Source organism: Phycodurus eques, chromosome 12 (assembly GCF_024500275.1).
Source record: "Phycodurus eques isolate BA_2022a chromosome 12, UOR_Pequ_1.1, whole genome shotgun sequence".
Taxonomy (NCBI): Eukaryota; Metazoa; Chordata; class Actinopteri; order Syngnathiformes; family Syngnathidae; genus Phycodurus; species Phycodurus eques.
Genome location: NC_084536.1, coordinates 8787011 through 8801776, shown reverse-complemented (window position 1 = coordinate 8801776; position 14766 = coordinate 8787011). Strand labels below are relative to the sequence as shown.

Genomic DNA, 14766 nt, shown 5'->3' with positions numbered 1-14766 from the left:
AAAAACCACTAACGGTCGTGAATTCTCACTATTCTAATTCGCAATTTTGACTAATTTTGAATCCTTTTAGAATTTATTCTACTGTTGATTATTGATCGAATAGTCAAATAATAATCCCCCCCACTATTACCAAAAATAAATATATATTTTTCTTACGACTAAAATGCATTTTATTTATGAGCGATGGACTTCAATCCTTAAACTGCATTATGTTGGTACTGAGTGTATGGTATAAATTTGACGTACAGAACTTGAGACAGCAAAATGCTTCACAATTACCAATCACGATTAGCGTGCTAGCGATGACCATTTTAGGTAAAAAAATGCTAACTACCACTCACTTATAGTTATATGTACATTACACATCTAACAAGGTCTTAAAAATCACAGACGCTCCTTTGTTGTTTTTGGCAAAGTTTATGATTGGCCCAACACAGCGTCCATCTGCAATAAAAGTCCGTGTGAAACATGGGTTCCGGGCGGAACTTTTTTTTGGTGTGAAAGGGGCTCTATTACATGATTGCAGGAAACTGCGTTCATTGATGTCCCACTTTAGTGGACCCTACTTTAAAAGGTACGCGATGTTAATCCAGACTCAACAGGCTTCTGTCCACTACTGAAATACGATCAGCAAACTTGCATGTCTACATCTACTCCTAATTTTGTATTGATACCTTAAACCCAGAACAGGGAGACCTGAAAAAGTCTGCTTGGTTGGACAGTGTGAAAGGGGCTTCATCATCAAATTCAGGGAAGCAGAATTAGCAATATCTCATTGTTGGTGAGTCCTGAATGAAAAGACAGACTGCTAAACCCCACTCAAGAGAGGATGCCCATTTTAAGGAAAATCTGCATGAAAGGGACCTGTGTCGTGAATTTAACAAAGAACACTTTGCCATTGGAAGCCAGCAAATTTCTTGACAAAGGTGGGTATTGTGCTAACATCGTAAATCCTGCTCCCCTTCTCACCTGCTGTCGCTCCTCGTCCCTTTTTTGTACTCCTCCCTCGTTGCTGCGGCAACCCGTGAAGCTACACCTTGGTTGCTATGGCGATAGCGAGGCCCACCACCAGGGACGCGCTCTCTTACCGCTACGTCTGGCGTGTCGTTTTTGGACGCATCAGTGGGAGCCAAGGGGGGTTGTCTTTCATGTCACGTGCTAACGAGTGCAATGGCGGCAAAACTCCCAAAAGCGGCCACTTCACGTATCACAGGCATGGTTTATCGAGTGTGTGCTTGGACGCGCCACCAAGATGGGCTGCCACTTTGACGTGCAGCCATTTTTAAGTGAAAACTAAGCCTCCGTGATGTTTGGGGGGGGGCGACCATGTAACAGGAAGTGTGGGGCAACAGACTCAGGAGCAGGAAGCTGATGTTTTCACACACACACGCGCGCATGCGCACACAAACACACACACACACACACACACACACACACGTCACGTCAACAAATAAAAGCCCCCTTTTCCCTGAGTGGTACAGTGCCACTGCGACTGACTTCAATGACTGATAGTTCCAAACAGAGAGCCCACAAAATGGCCGCCACTGCCTGTGCCTTTCACACAGAACACAGCCACGTAAGTGTGACTGTACCCTTTCACAAACACACTTACATGACATTAAAATAGCATTTACACGCAGTGTGAAAGGGGGCTATTATGGGAAACAGTAGAGGTGGCACCTGTAAAGCTGTTAAGACTGCAAGACAAAAGTGGCGGAGCATTCAGGAGAAAAGCATGCAAAACATTTCATGCGGTGTAATATTTAGTATATAAAATGAATGTGATCAAATATATATATGTAATAATATAAATAGTCTATATGCCGCAGCAGACGACCACAAAACAAACGGACGTGGCACCTATAAAGCTGATATTCACGATAAGATATATGTATGTCAATAATTTAGTGCCATCTGTCTTTTTGGTTAGTGAACCAAAGACAATTTTCCACCTTGGTTGACAAAGAATTATTCTAATCTAGGGCTGCAACTATGGACTATTTTAGTATTCCCATATTAAAAAAAAATAATAAAAAAAAAAAAAGTAATCAAGTATTTGGAGGAGTTTGATTTTTTTTATTTAAATTTAAAAAATACATTTTTGCCTGTTAAACAGCAAATATGAACAGAAAAAAAGCCATTTCACTTAATTAGCAACCAACTGGCTCTCTTTTTTAGATAAACTTTTTTTCTTAAATTCACACAGAGCATAAAACTATTTTCTTGTCTGTAAACACTTTCATTGAGGCAATTTCAAACAAATAGAACTACATAAAACACAAATATAAAGAAATTGCAGTTTAAAGTTAGCATTCCTTGTAAGTATACAAAATATAAGGCAACAGTATTTGTGTGTTGTGGACCTTCACTTGAGCAGCTAGCATTTTAGCATGTAAAGGAATTATGGTTGGGAATCTCTGGCACGAGGCCAATTTGATACATATCTAGATACACAGGTAGCGATTCGATAAAAAAAAAACTATCTCTTTACGGGGGGAACGATTCAATTCAATTCAGAATGGGAGCGATAAGATTCTCGATCCAGTGCAGAAAAAAAATGATTGTTAACATTTGTACATGTGCTAATCACAAAGAACCTTGACTGAACCCAATTCTATAAAATGACATTTGTCTAACCTTATTTTCAAATATGTACAGTAAAAGACCACTTAAACCTGAGCATTGTTGCTTTATGGCACTGTAAAAAATAATTAAATTTTCCTCTATTGAAATAAATTAATTACTTCAATATCCATTTTCTTTACCGCTTATTCTCAGTAGGGTCACGGGCAGCTGGAGCCTATCCCAGCTATCTTCGGGCGGGAGGCGGGGTACACCCTGAAACGGTCGCCAGCAGGGCACAAAGAAACAAACAACCATCAGCACTCCTACAGGCAATTTAGAGTCTTCAATCAACCTACCACACGTTTTTGGGATGTGGGAGGAAACCGGAGTGCCCGGAGAAAACCCACCCAGGCATGGGGAGAACGTGCAAACTCCGCAAAGTTTCAGGACATACCTGGCTTTGTGTCCTCTCGATAGTTTCTTTTTAGGGTCGCACAGTACCAACTCGAAGGTCTAAGTGGACCCCAAGGACTCGAGAAGAAGCATTAGTTTGCTGAATTACAGCCCAAGGAAATTGCAGCGCTGTACCTACCTTTGCCATATTGCCTGCATGTCTGTGACGGTACCTTATCTCAAGTTCGCTGGTGTCAGCGGTACGTAATGTGACGTCACATTCAATGTTTAAAACTCCTAGGGGAATGCTACTTTGCTATCGTTGTGACCACGAAAGTAGCTTAACTACTGAAAAGCTATTTGATATTGAAATAGTGACGGGATGGAGAAATGTAGTTAAGCTAGTAGTGTTGCTAGTATCCAGCACGTACGTAATGTGACGTCGCACTCAATGTTTAAAACTCCTGGGGCAATGCTACTTTGCTATCGTCGTGACCACGAAAGTAGCTTAACTACTGACAAGCTATTTGATGTTGAAATAGTGACAGGGCGGAGAAACGTAGTTAAACTAGTAGTGTTGCAAGTATCCAGCACTGCTATGTTTGGTTGTAAACATAACGTTACCTGCAAAGCACAACGAGAGACCTCTCGCGCTTATTTTACGAGATCAACACTAGGCTTTACATGATCAGGATGTTTGGGGCCGAAGACAGAATTTTAAAAAACGATAACCAATCACAGATCCGATCACAAGATGGAGCAATGTGTCTATTTAAATGACTTGTGTACTGTATACCGAGTATCTGCAAAAGTATTCTCTAGTCAGGTCATGTACTCTAATCAGTCAGGTCAAACCAACATTACAAAATGACAGAAATAATGGGTGCTAAATTACTGTAATTAAATTACTTCACACACCGAAACTTTAGAGCATGATTCGACAGAACGGCGGCATGTTTCCGTACAACCATTAGTGCTAGCACTAGCTTGCTAGGCTACACGTTTTGTTACCTGGTCGCGAGCCGTATCGTATTAGAAGTACTTGAATATACCTCAAGCAATCCTGAAATGAACGTCCTTTCCCGAGCACCAAACGTTTTTCCCCATTTTGTTCTTATAATACACGCGGTGCGATCCATTGTTGTTGTTGTCACCATGGTAACGAGTGTATCCGGTCACGTTTGAGTTGACAAGATAAAGTCCAGTTATCGTAAAAGATGGGATGCTGTGGTATCAGAATACAAGATTTTATTGCAGTAGTCTGACATAGTGCAATCGTGAAAGACCAAATTTGTCTTTTAGTCTGATCCACGCATTATGCGTTGTCGGTCTCAGACGTGTTGTTTGTCCCACACCGCCGACATTAAAAAAAATAACTATTGGCAGTCAGATATTTACAGTACTATGTCAAAAGACATGTGAAAAGGCTAAAAATAAACTAGCTTTGGATTCAAATATACTGTACATGGCGACACGGAGTAAATGTCTTTTGCAGAGCCGATCAATGACGTCCTTGATCGAATCGCGGAATTATGACAAAGCCAATCAGCATAACATGCTAATTATCAGCCAATACCGATCAAAAAGATCAGATCAGTAAAGTCTAATGAAAACCATAAAGCCTCAGGCAACAGATTCCTAGCCTTACGATGTCCGGTCTGCAGCCCTTCAACCGACATATCAAACAAAACAAACAAAAACATTGCAGAAGGGTCTGGGGTGATGCCCCAGGCCCCCACAGAAAATTATTTTACAACCCAAATTGAAATGAAGTTGGGACGTTGTGTTAAACAAAAACCGAATACAATGATTTGCAAATCATGTTTAACCTATATTTAATTGAATACACTACAAAGACAAGATATTTAATGTTCAAACTGATAAACTGTTATTTTAGAAAATAATCATTAACTTGGAATTTTATGGCTGCAATACGTTCTAAAAAAAAAGCTGGGACAGGGTCATGTTTACCACTGTGTTACATCACCTTTTCTTTTAACAACATTCAATAGACGTTTGTGAACTGAGGACACTAATTGTTGAAGCTTTGTAGATGGAATTCTTTACCATTTTTGCTGGCTTGTACAGCTTCAGCTGTTCAACAGTCCAGGGTCTCCGTTGTCGTATTTTATGCTTCATAATGCGCCATACATTTTCAATGGGAAAAATGTATGGCGCATTGGACTGCAGGCAAGCCAGTCGAACACCCATACTCTTTTACTACGAAGCCACGCTGTTGTAACACGTGCACAATGTGGTTTGGCACTGTCTTGCTGAAATAAGCAGGGGCATCCATGAAAAAGACGTTGCTTGGATGGCAGCACTATGTTTCTCCAAAACCTGTATGTACCTTTCAGCATTAATGGTGCCTTCACAGATGTGTAAGTTACCCATGCCATTGGCACTAACACAGCCCCATACCATCACAGATGCTGGCTTTTGAACTTTGCGTCCATAACAGTCCGGATGGTTCTTTTCTTCTTTGGCTCGGGGACCAGACGTCCACAATTTCCAAAAACAATTTGAAATGTGGAATCGTCGGACCACAGAACCCTTTTCCACTTTGCATCAGTCCATCTCAGATGAGCTCGGGGCCAGAGAAGCCGGCGGTATATGATATCCTTTACAGATTGATGTCAGTTTTTGATGCAGTGCCGCCTGAGGGATCGAAGGTCACGAGCATTCAATGTTGGTTTTCGGCCTTGCCGCTTACATGCAGAGATTTCTCCAGATTCTCTGAACCTTTTGATCATGTTATTGACCGTAGATGATGAAATCCCTAAATTCCTTGCAATTGTACGTTGAGGAACATTGCCCTTAAACTGTTTGACTATTTTCTCACGCACTTGTTCACAAAGAGGTGAACCTCGCCCCATCTTTGCTTATGAATGACTGAGCAATTCAGGGAAGCTCCGTTTACACCCAATCATGGCACCCACCTGTTCCCAATTAGCCTGTTCACCTGTGGGATGTTCCAAACAGGTGTTTGATGAGCATTCCTCAACTATCTCAGTCTTTTTTGCCACCTGTCCCAGCTTTTTGGGAACGTGTTGCAGCCATAAAATTAATGTTAATGATTATTTGCTATTAAAGTTAATGATTATTTGCTAAAAACAAAGTTTTTCAGTTTGAACATTAAATATCTTGTCTTCGTAGTGTATTAAATTAAATATAAGTTTAACATGATTTGGAAATCATTGCATTCTGTTTTTATATACGTTTAACACAATGTCCCAACTTCACTGGAATTGGGGTTGTATATTTTAACATAAATTAACCAATCTGGAAGACTCTGAAGAGTACAATAAGGCAAAATATAATTTTTTCTTCAAGCAGAATAACATTTATTTACACCGTTCAACTACATGTTGATGTATAAATTTAAGATCAAAATAAATTTTGCCTCATCTTTGCTTTTTTGTTTTGGTCGCCAGGACCATCTCCACCTGCATCTGACGCCTGCTTCAAGCTGTGCCACATGAATAGCATCGTCCTCTTTAAGCACTCTCATTCTGGATAAAAATTGACTAAAATCAGTGTCTGTTTCAATTCATTTTTCACTATTACCAACTTCAAAGGCTAATCCCAAATGCATCCTCCAGGAAAATATTAAGTACAGTATTTTTCTGTTTTTATTGGCCATTTCTGAATTTGAAGTTAATTCATTGTGTTGTGACATAACCCCTAACATCGCTCCGTCGCTAAATACATTTAAAACTAACATCCGTAAACTAATTAGATAATTGTAGACGCATTTCCTAATTAATACAAGATGTACTAGCAGATAAGCTCTTGATGCCGATGTTTCGTGTGCTTCGCGGTTCCGCTGGGACCACAACCAGGGCCACGATCCGCAGCACCTCAACACGAAAATACATAAGACCAGTGCAACAAATACAACACTGGCTGATCTGATGAGCAAAAATGTTGCTTAAACGTAAGAGTAGCAATAGCGGAAGTCCGCTCCAGAGGTGGGTAGAGTAGCCAAATATTGTACTCAAGAGTACTGTTACTTGACAATAATGTGACTCAAGTAAAAGTAAAAAGTAGTCCCCCAAAAAATTACTTGACTAAGAGTAAAAAGTACACACTGAAAGAATTACTCAAATACTGAGTAAATAGTGAGTAACTTCTAGATTTTTTAACCACAGCATGAACATCAAAAAGAATCCATCCATCCATTTTATTTACCGCTTATCCTCACTAGTGTCGCAGGCTGCTGGAGCCTATCCGAGCTATCTTCGGGCGGGAGGCGGGGTACACCCTGAACCAGTCGCCAGCCAATTGCAGGGCACATAGAGACAAACAACCATTCGCACTCACATTCACACCTACGTTCAATTTAGAGTCTTCAATCAACCTACCACGCATGTTTATGGGATGTGGGAGGAAACCGGAGTGCCCGGCGAAAACCCTCCCAGGCACGGGGAGAATATGCAAATTCCCCATAGACGGGGCCGGGAATTGAACCCCAGTCCCCAGAACTGTGAGGCAGATGTGCTAACCAGTCATCCACCGTGCCGGCTCAATAAAATAACAATGACAAAATAAAATGTGAATGTGCAAATTCTGTTGTCCGTGTGTGTGTGTATGCACAGCCAAAACTACAACATCTGGAATTTACTGCAAGGCGTTTTCTCAAGTTATACATAGGGTGAATATATATCCACATTTGGGCAGACAGTGCCAGACAAACACCACAATACATGAAAGCTGTTGTTTTTGTTCATCTAAATATAAACAAGAGTAGCGCCCCATTGCCTTCATGGTAACGACGACCTTCCCAGAATGGTGGCCACGTAAGCACGACGGTCAGCCAGGCTGGCTTATCTAGTGTTAATACTCATGCCCAGGAAGCCCAATAGAAGACGATGTGTGGAGTCATGTGACTTTCTTGTGTCATTTGATTGGTGAAGTAGACAAATGTCACTTGCGCTTAAATTGGATAGGAGCAAACAGCGCCCAATGTGGAAGTCGTAGTCTTGCGCATGAAAGAGCAATAATTGATAAATAAAAGTGGCGAGCGACATTTAGATAATTGTAACGGAGTAAAAGTACCGTTACTTACTTAACAGCAGAAGCGGCGTGTTTTTTTCTGGTGTCGTCAACTCCTGTGATTTATCCAAAGCAGGTCCCGAAGTGCACAGGTGGAACCTCAGGCCGATGCGCTCACATATTAGAGCGCCGGAGTAATATTCAGAAATTGCATCTGTGTGTGGATGGTGGATGTGTGGAATGGATCTAGCTTTTCCTCACTTATCAACTCCTCAAAGTATTCTTTGCATCTATCCAGCACACTACTGGCACCACTCAACACATTTCCATATCATTAATCACTCTAACCTGCTCCACATCCTTCCCATCTCTATCCCTCTGTCTGGCCAACCTGTATAGATCTTTTTCTCCTCCTTCAGTGTCCAACCTGGCATACATGTGACCATATCACTCATTTGGCCTTTGCCACCTCTACCTTCGCCCTACGTCACATCGTGTACTCCTTTCTCCTCTCCTTAGTCCTCTCAGTGTCCCACTACTTCTTAGCCAACCTCTTTCCTTGTATGACTTCCTGTACTTTGAGGTTGCACCACCAATTCTCCTTCTCACCTTTCCTACCAGAAGATACACCAAGTACTCTCCTGCCTGTCTCTCTAATCATCTTGGCTGTAGTGGTCCAGTCTTCTGGAAGCTCCTCCTGTCCACCGAGGGCCTGTCTCAGCTCTTCCCGAAAAGCCACACAACACTCTTCCTTTCTCAGCTTCCACCACATGGTTCTCTGCTCTGCTTTTGTCTTCTTAATTTTCCTCCCTACAAGAGTCATTTTACACACCACCATCCTATGCTGTCTAGTCATACTCTCCCCTACCATTACCTTACAGTCAGTAACCTCCTTCAGATTACATCTGCACAAGATGCAATCCACCAGCGTGCAGTCTCCCTCCGCTCTTGTAGGTCACCCTATGTTCCAGCCTCTTCTGGAAAAAGGTGTTCACTACAGCCATGTCACTCCTTTTTTGAAAGTCTACCACCATGTGTCCCTCCAAGTTCCTTTCCTGAATGCCAAACTTCTTCATCACCCATTTCCTTCACCAACATGTCCATTACAATCTAAACCAATCACGACTCTCTCTCTCTCTGTCTGTCTGGGATGCTCATAACCACTTCGTCTAGCTCCTTCCAGAATTTCTCTTTCACCTCTAAGTCACATCATACCTGTTGGGTATAGCCACTAATCACATTATACATAACACCCTCAATTTCAAGTTTCAGCCTCATCACTCGATTGGATACTCTTTATCTCCAAGAAATTCTTAACCAACTATTCCTTTAAAATAACCCTGACTCAATTACTCTTCCCATCTACAACATGGCAAAAATAATTTGAACCCTGCCCCTAAACTTCTACCCTTATTGCCATTCCATTCTTGGACACACAATATATCAACATTTCTCCTAATCATCATGTCAACACAATCCCAAGCTTTTCCGGTCATAGTCCCAATATTCGAAGTCCCCACATTCAGTTCTTGGCCCTGTGCTTTGCTCTTATGTTTCTGCCTAAGAACCCGCTTTCCACCTCTCCTCCATCTTCGACCCACAGTAGCTGAATTTCAAGCAGTTCCCTGTAGGTTAACGGCGCCGGTGGCGGACGTTGTTAACCCGGGCCACAACCGATCCGGTATGTAATTCTTTCTCAGATTTGTTTGGCAAAGTTTTAACAGATGTATTTTCAAAATAACTTTGAATACTGTCACTTGCCAGACTTAAAGGTCCCATATTTTGGCTATTTAGACCTCCATAAAGTGACTCTCTTACATGGACTAGTATAAGTGTCAATTTGATTTTAAAAAAAAACACCTTTGTTTTGTCATCCAAGTGTCCAAAAAAGGCCCCTCTTACAGATACTTCTGTTTCACCCAGTTTTGTATCGCTTTGTCCATATTTGGCGACGACCACCCCCTTTCCTCTGACTGGAACACGTAGGCCTGTCACGATAATTATTTTAGGGCGATATATTTTCCCAAAAACTACCACGATAAACGATATTGTTTGATTATTGCCTCTGAAATTATGAAAAATAAGACCCCGCCCTTATTATTATTTTTATTGCTTTTAAATCAGTCGCTCTTATTTTTATTATTATAGTTATTATTATTACTTCCTTTATTGCTTCCCTATTAAATAGGTTTTTTTTACCCTGTGATATGGATCCCTCTGGGTCTGAAATAAAGAATAGAGCTGCAAGACTAGCCTGGTTTATATGGGGCCTTCTATTCTGATTATAACTGGTTTAGAAGTCCAAGCCGAATGAAAATGCTCCATATAAACACCTCAATGTCATTCGGTTTGACAGGGGTGAACTACTAATTTTGCCAAACTGTTCAGAATTATCGCCTGTGCGTGCTTCGTCTCGATGTAAATGCGCGGGGATGTCATCATTTATGCACGGCGTAAATATGGCGGCTCCAGACGGAGCTCGTTTGTGAAGCTGTTGTTTGTAACTACTTATAAGTTGTTCAAGCTTTTTTTTTTAACATAAAAAAAATCCCAACTACTATGCTGAATAGACAGACCTCCACCTTGATCAATGACCTGATATTCAGAACAAAGCGAGCATGTCACACAGCTTTTCCGATTAAATGTAGTGCACATCATGTATACACTAGACTTTACACTGACCTGATCGGCTTTATCGGTATCGGCTGATAATTAGCATTTTATGCTGATCGGCTTTAATGTCATAATTTGCAGAGCGATCAATGACAATTGATCAGCTCCGCAAAAGATATTTACTCCACGTCGCCATCGTGTACAGCAGTGATTCCTTTATTGAGCCAAGGCTCAATATATTTTACATGTGAAAAATCTCACGGCACACCAACAAACAAAAATGTCATTAAAATTGGATACACAAGTCAATTATACACTTTGTGCCATCCAATAAAAGAGTATTTATTTTTTCTGTCTGTCTTTATATGCTGCTGGCGTAGATAGGTGAACAAAGAGACATTTTTTTTAAATAAATAATATTCTGACCAATTACGTGAAATTTGATAATTTCCCGCGGCACACCAGAAGAGCTCTCATGGCACACTAATGTGCCACGGCACACTGGTTGGGAATCACTAGGTGTATAGTATATTTGAATCCAAAAGCTAGTTTAGCCTTCTCGCATGTCTTTTGACGTAGTGCTGTAAATATCTAACATCCAATAAAGTTATTTTTTGTTAAAACATGTCGGCGGTGTGGGACAGACAACACGTCTTGAGACAGACACGTAATGTGTGGATCAGTCTACAAGACAAATTTGGCCTTTCACGATTGCACTGTCATACTCCTGCAATAAAATCTTAGCATCCTGTCTTATGATCACGGGGCTTTATCTTGTCAACTCAAACGCAACCAGATACACTCGTTACCATGGCGACGACATTGCAACGCATGTTTTATAACGTACGTAAACATAACGTACGTAAACATGCCGGCATTATGTTGAATCATGCTCTAAGGTTTTGTTGTTTGTGACGTAATTCAATTACAGTAAGTTAGCACCCATTATTTCTGTCATGTTGTAATGTTGGTTTGACCTGACTGCTTATAATACATAACCTGACTAGAGCAGTGATTTCCAACCTTAATGGAGCGAACGCACATATTTTACAATTGGAAAATCTTACGGTACACCAACAAACAAAAATGTTGCAAAACGTAGATGCACAGTAATTACTGTATGTACTTCCTGCCATCAAATAGAAGACCATTTATTTGTTCCGTCTGTCACTGTGCCTCACTGGCAAAAAATAGAGGAACAAAGATACAGTAGTTCTTGTAAATTAATAATTTTTTGAGCAGTGAAGTAAAATTTGATAATTTTCTACGACACACCTGCAGATCGTTCATGGCACACTGGCTGGGAATCACTGGATTAGAGAATACTTTTGAAGATACTCAGTATACAGTACACAAGTATATACAGTAAATTAACAAGTCATTGCTCCATTTTGTGATCAGATCGGTGATCATTTTTTTTAAACTCGCTGATCAGCCCTAAAAGGTTATGCTTAAGAAAACAACATTCCCAAGTTTGTGTTAATCGTGGACTAACACACACAACAACGCGGTGCAAAGTGCTGATGTTTTAAACGACATTGCCACGGTGGTGTGAGCTGTTTAGCTTAACTTGCTAGCTTGTAGGCTAGCCTGTTAGCTTGCAACAACAAACAGTTAACTTTTCCTTAAGTGTCTCGGTTTTGTGAATCTACGTGCTGCATAGAGCAAGGCTGTGGAGTGTGGCGTATTGGACGGAGCCAGCTGTGCCGGTCTACCTGCGGTCCATAAGCCCACTAGCGGCTAATGACACAGCCGTCCAACTCTTGTCAGCTCACCACAACAATGACAATTTAGCAAGTCCGGAAAAAATAGCGTGTCAATTTTATTTATCAAACAATAAGTTGATATAGTAATTATTGTGACAGGGGTAAGCACACCTGTTTGTTATGTCGACAGCGGTGGCACGAGAGCGGAGAGGTAGGCGGAGATCTTCGCGAGTGACGTAGGTAACCTTGAGAAATTCAAATGAGCTGATTTCAGGCCTCTCGACAGACAAACGTCTGGAATTCAGGCATGCGTGGCTGAGTTTAATTAATATATCACATTTACTGAGGCACCATAGAGCTAATATATAATCCCAAATATTAGGAAAAAATGGTTTGATAAAATATAGGGCCTTTAAACTTATTGGCCCCTGGTCTCAGGTGATGTCCTAATTAATTTCCGGTTTCCAGTTCTGGTCCTGTGTGGCAGTGTAGTGTGGTAAAACATGGTACCTTTAGATTGATACTGAGAGCAATTTCGTTTGGCTGGCATGACTACAATTATGTATTTTTGATAGCAGCCATTGTCTCTCCAGTCTGCCTGCATGTGCATTAAAAGCATCAAAACCTGATTGTGATTGGTTAATAAGGAACCAAGTGGCTCAGTGCTGACGCCTCCAAATTCAGCGTGTTGATTGGTTTAGGGATGCAAATATGTCATGCCCCTGACTCAGCAGCCTCTGGGTTCGCAGCTGTGTGCAACGGAGCGGGTGACTAACGTCATAATGGGCAACGCAGTGGGTAACTGACGTCATAATCATGTGACATAACAAATCACTAATGAAATTCATTGCCAACACTTGTGATTGTCAATGTTTTTATTTTTTTTTTAGATTCATTGTTGCAGCCCAAATAAATATTACACTGCAATAACTGTCCCGTGCTAACGTTATTGACATAACTATAAAAATGGAAAATCAGACAAATTGTTCTGAAAGTTCATTTCTATAGGTTCGCGCCTCTGCAATTATAATGATAATTGCAATTTCACTAATTATTGGCATAATTCATTTAGTTTTTTGTTTTTCAGTTTTCAGCCTTTGCTTTTGCATTTTTGGTTTCGGCCAAGAATTTTCATTTTGGTGAATTATGTATTATTATAAAAACACATTTGTACCAAATAAAGACCTCTCCCTGAACATACCACTTGTCCCTAGCAGGTACCTGACACACTCTGCAGTTGAGTAGATAAGATGCAATGCAGAGCCACTTGACTGAGGGCCTCAAATACCCCCCCACACACACACACACACACACACACACACTTATGATGTCATCACCAGATGACCTGGGGGTCTTTGTACACGTCATCATGTCGCATATTTGACGTCACCAGCACAACAACAACTCATTATAAGGGCAAGGAAGGAGGAAAAAAATGGAGGTCAAAGCATGCTCACACCGCAAATGGCGTCCGTTACGGTTGTTGTGATTGTATGTGTGCATATTAGCAACGGGCCACGGAGAGGGGTACGTTCAACTCTACGTGGCCGTGCCTTGATCAATTCCGGCATTACGGAGCTGGTCGAACATCCCCGCCCGGATCCCACTTGGCTGGTCCAAAACTTTAAAACTGTGCATCCCCACCCCCACTCTCCTTGTCCCAAAATGAGCGGGGCCGGTGCGGGGGCTCCTAAATTATGTTGGGGGTCCAACAAGAAACGTGGTCAAACTGCGCCATTGTGGCCCAATGCACACGCAAGTAAACGACGTTCACAACGTCCCAACCCCCACATTCACCGGTGTGAAAACTACTCCAATGGACCAAAACCGAACGCAGGGGTGGGATTAAAAGGCCGTTTTGGGCACTACCTGCTTTAATTGAAAAGTTTGTCGCTACCAATCGTGGCGCAATCAGGCTGCGATGGCATCGAGCCTCCGATAGGGGCGCCCTATCTTCTCCCGTCCCCCCGCCCCGCCGGCGTTACGTATCACATGAACCAGGCTTCGATTGTGTCATGCGGCCGTAAACAAGCAACGCCAGCCGTCGTGTCGTACGTAATTTAAAAAAAAAAAGACGGAAACAATATCCATAAACATAACAAGACTACCCCCCCCCCACCTTCCCCTCTTCCATTACCACCGTCGCCACCCAGCGGGGAAACCAGTGCCTAGCGTCCGCCATTAGGGCTCTACAATGAACAATACTTGGACACATCGTTTAAATTAAACTCTTTAACCAGTCTCATCGCCGCCTGTGTCAAGACACGCCGCCCGCCGGAGCTAAGGGGAGGCCTGGCGAGGGCCAAGCGACGGACAAAAAGTTGCCCAAACTTTCAACTTTGAGGGCTTTCAGAAAGAATGTCGAAAAAGTGAGGTGGGGAAAAAAAGAGGAGACGAGTGTGGTTCTTACCGGAGTAGAGCTCGACACGGTGTAGCGCCACTTTTGTGCCTTGAGATTAATCCCGGGGAGCGCATGCGCACAACGCCACACCAA

General features: G+C 41.8%; 1 protein-coding gene across 3 annotated transcripts in view; it reads right to left on the bottom strand.

Moving 5' to 3' along the window:
• The window catches only part of zmym2 (zinc finger, MYM-type 2), a 65061-nt gene extending 50295 nt beyond the window's left edge, over nt 1-14766 (bottom strand). For all 3 annotated transcript variants that reach the window (XM_061691111.1, XM_061691113.1, XM_061691115.1), the window contains exon 1: nt 14683-14766. The gene's annotated coding sequence lies outside the window, so the exon portion shown is untranslated. The remainder of the gene's footprint in view (nt 1-14682) is intronic.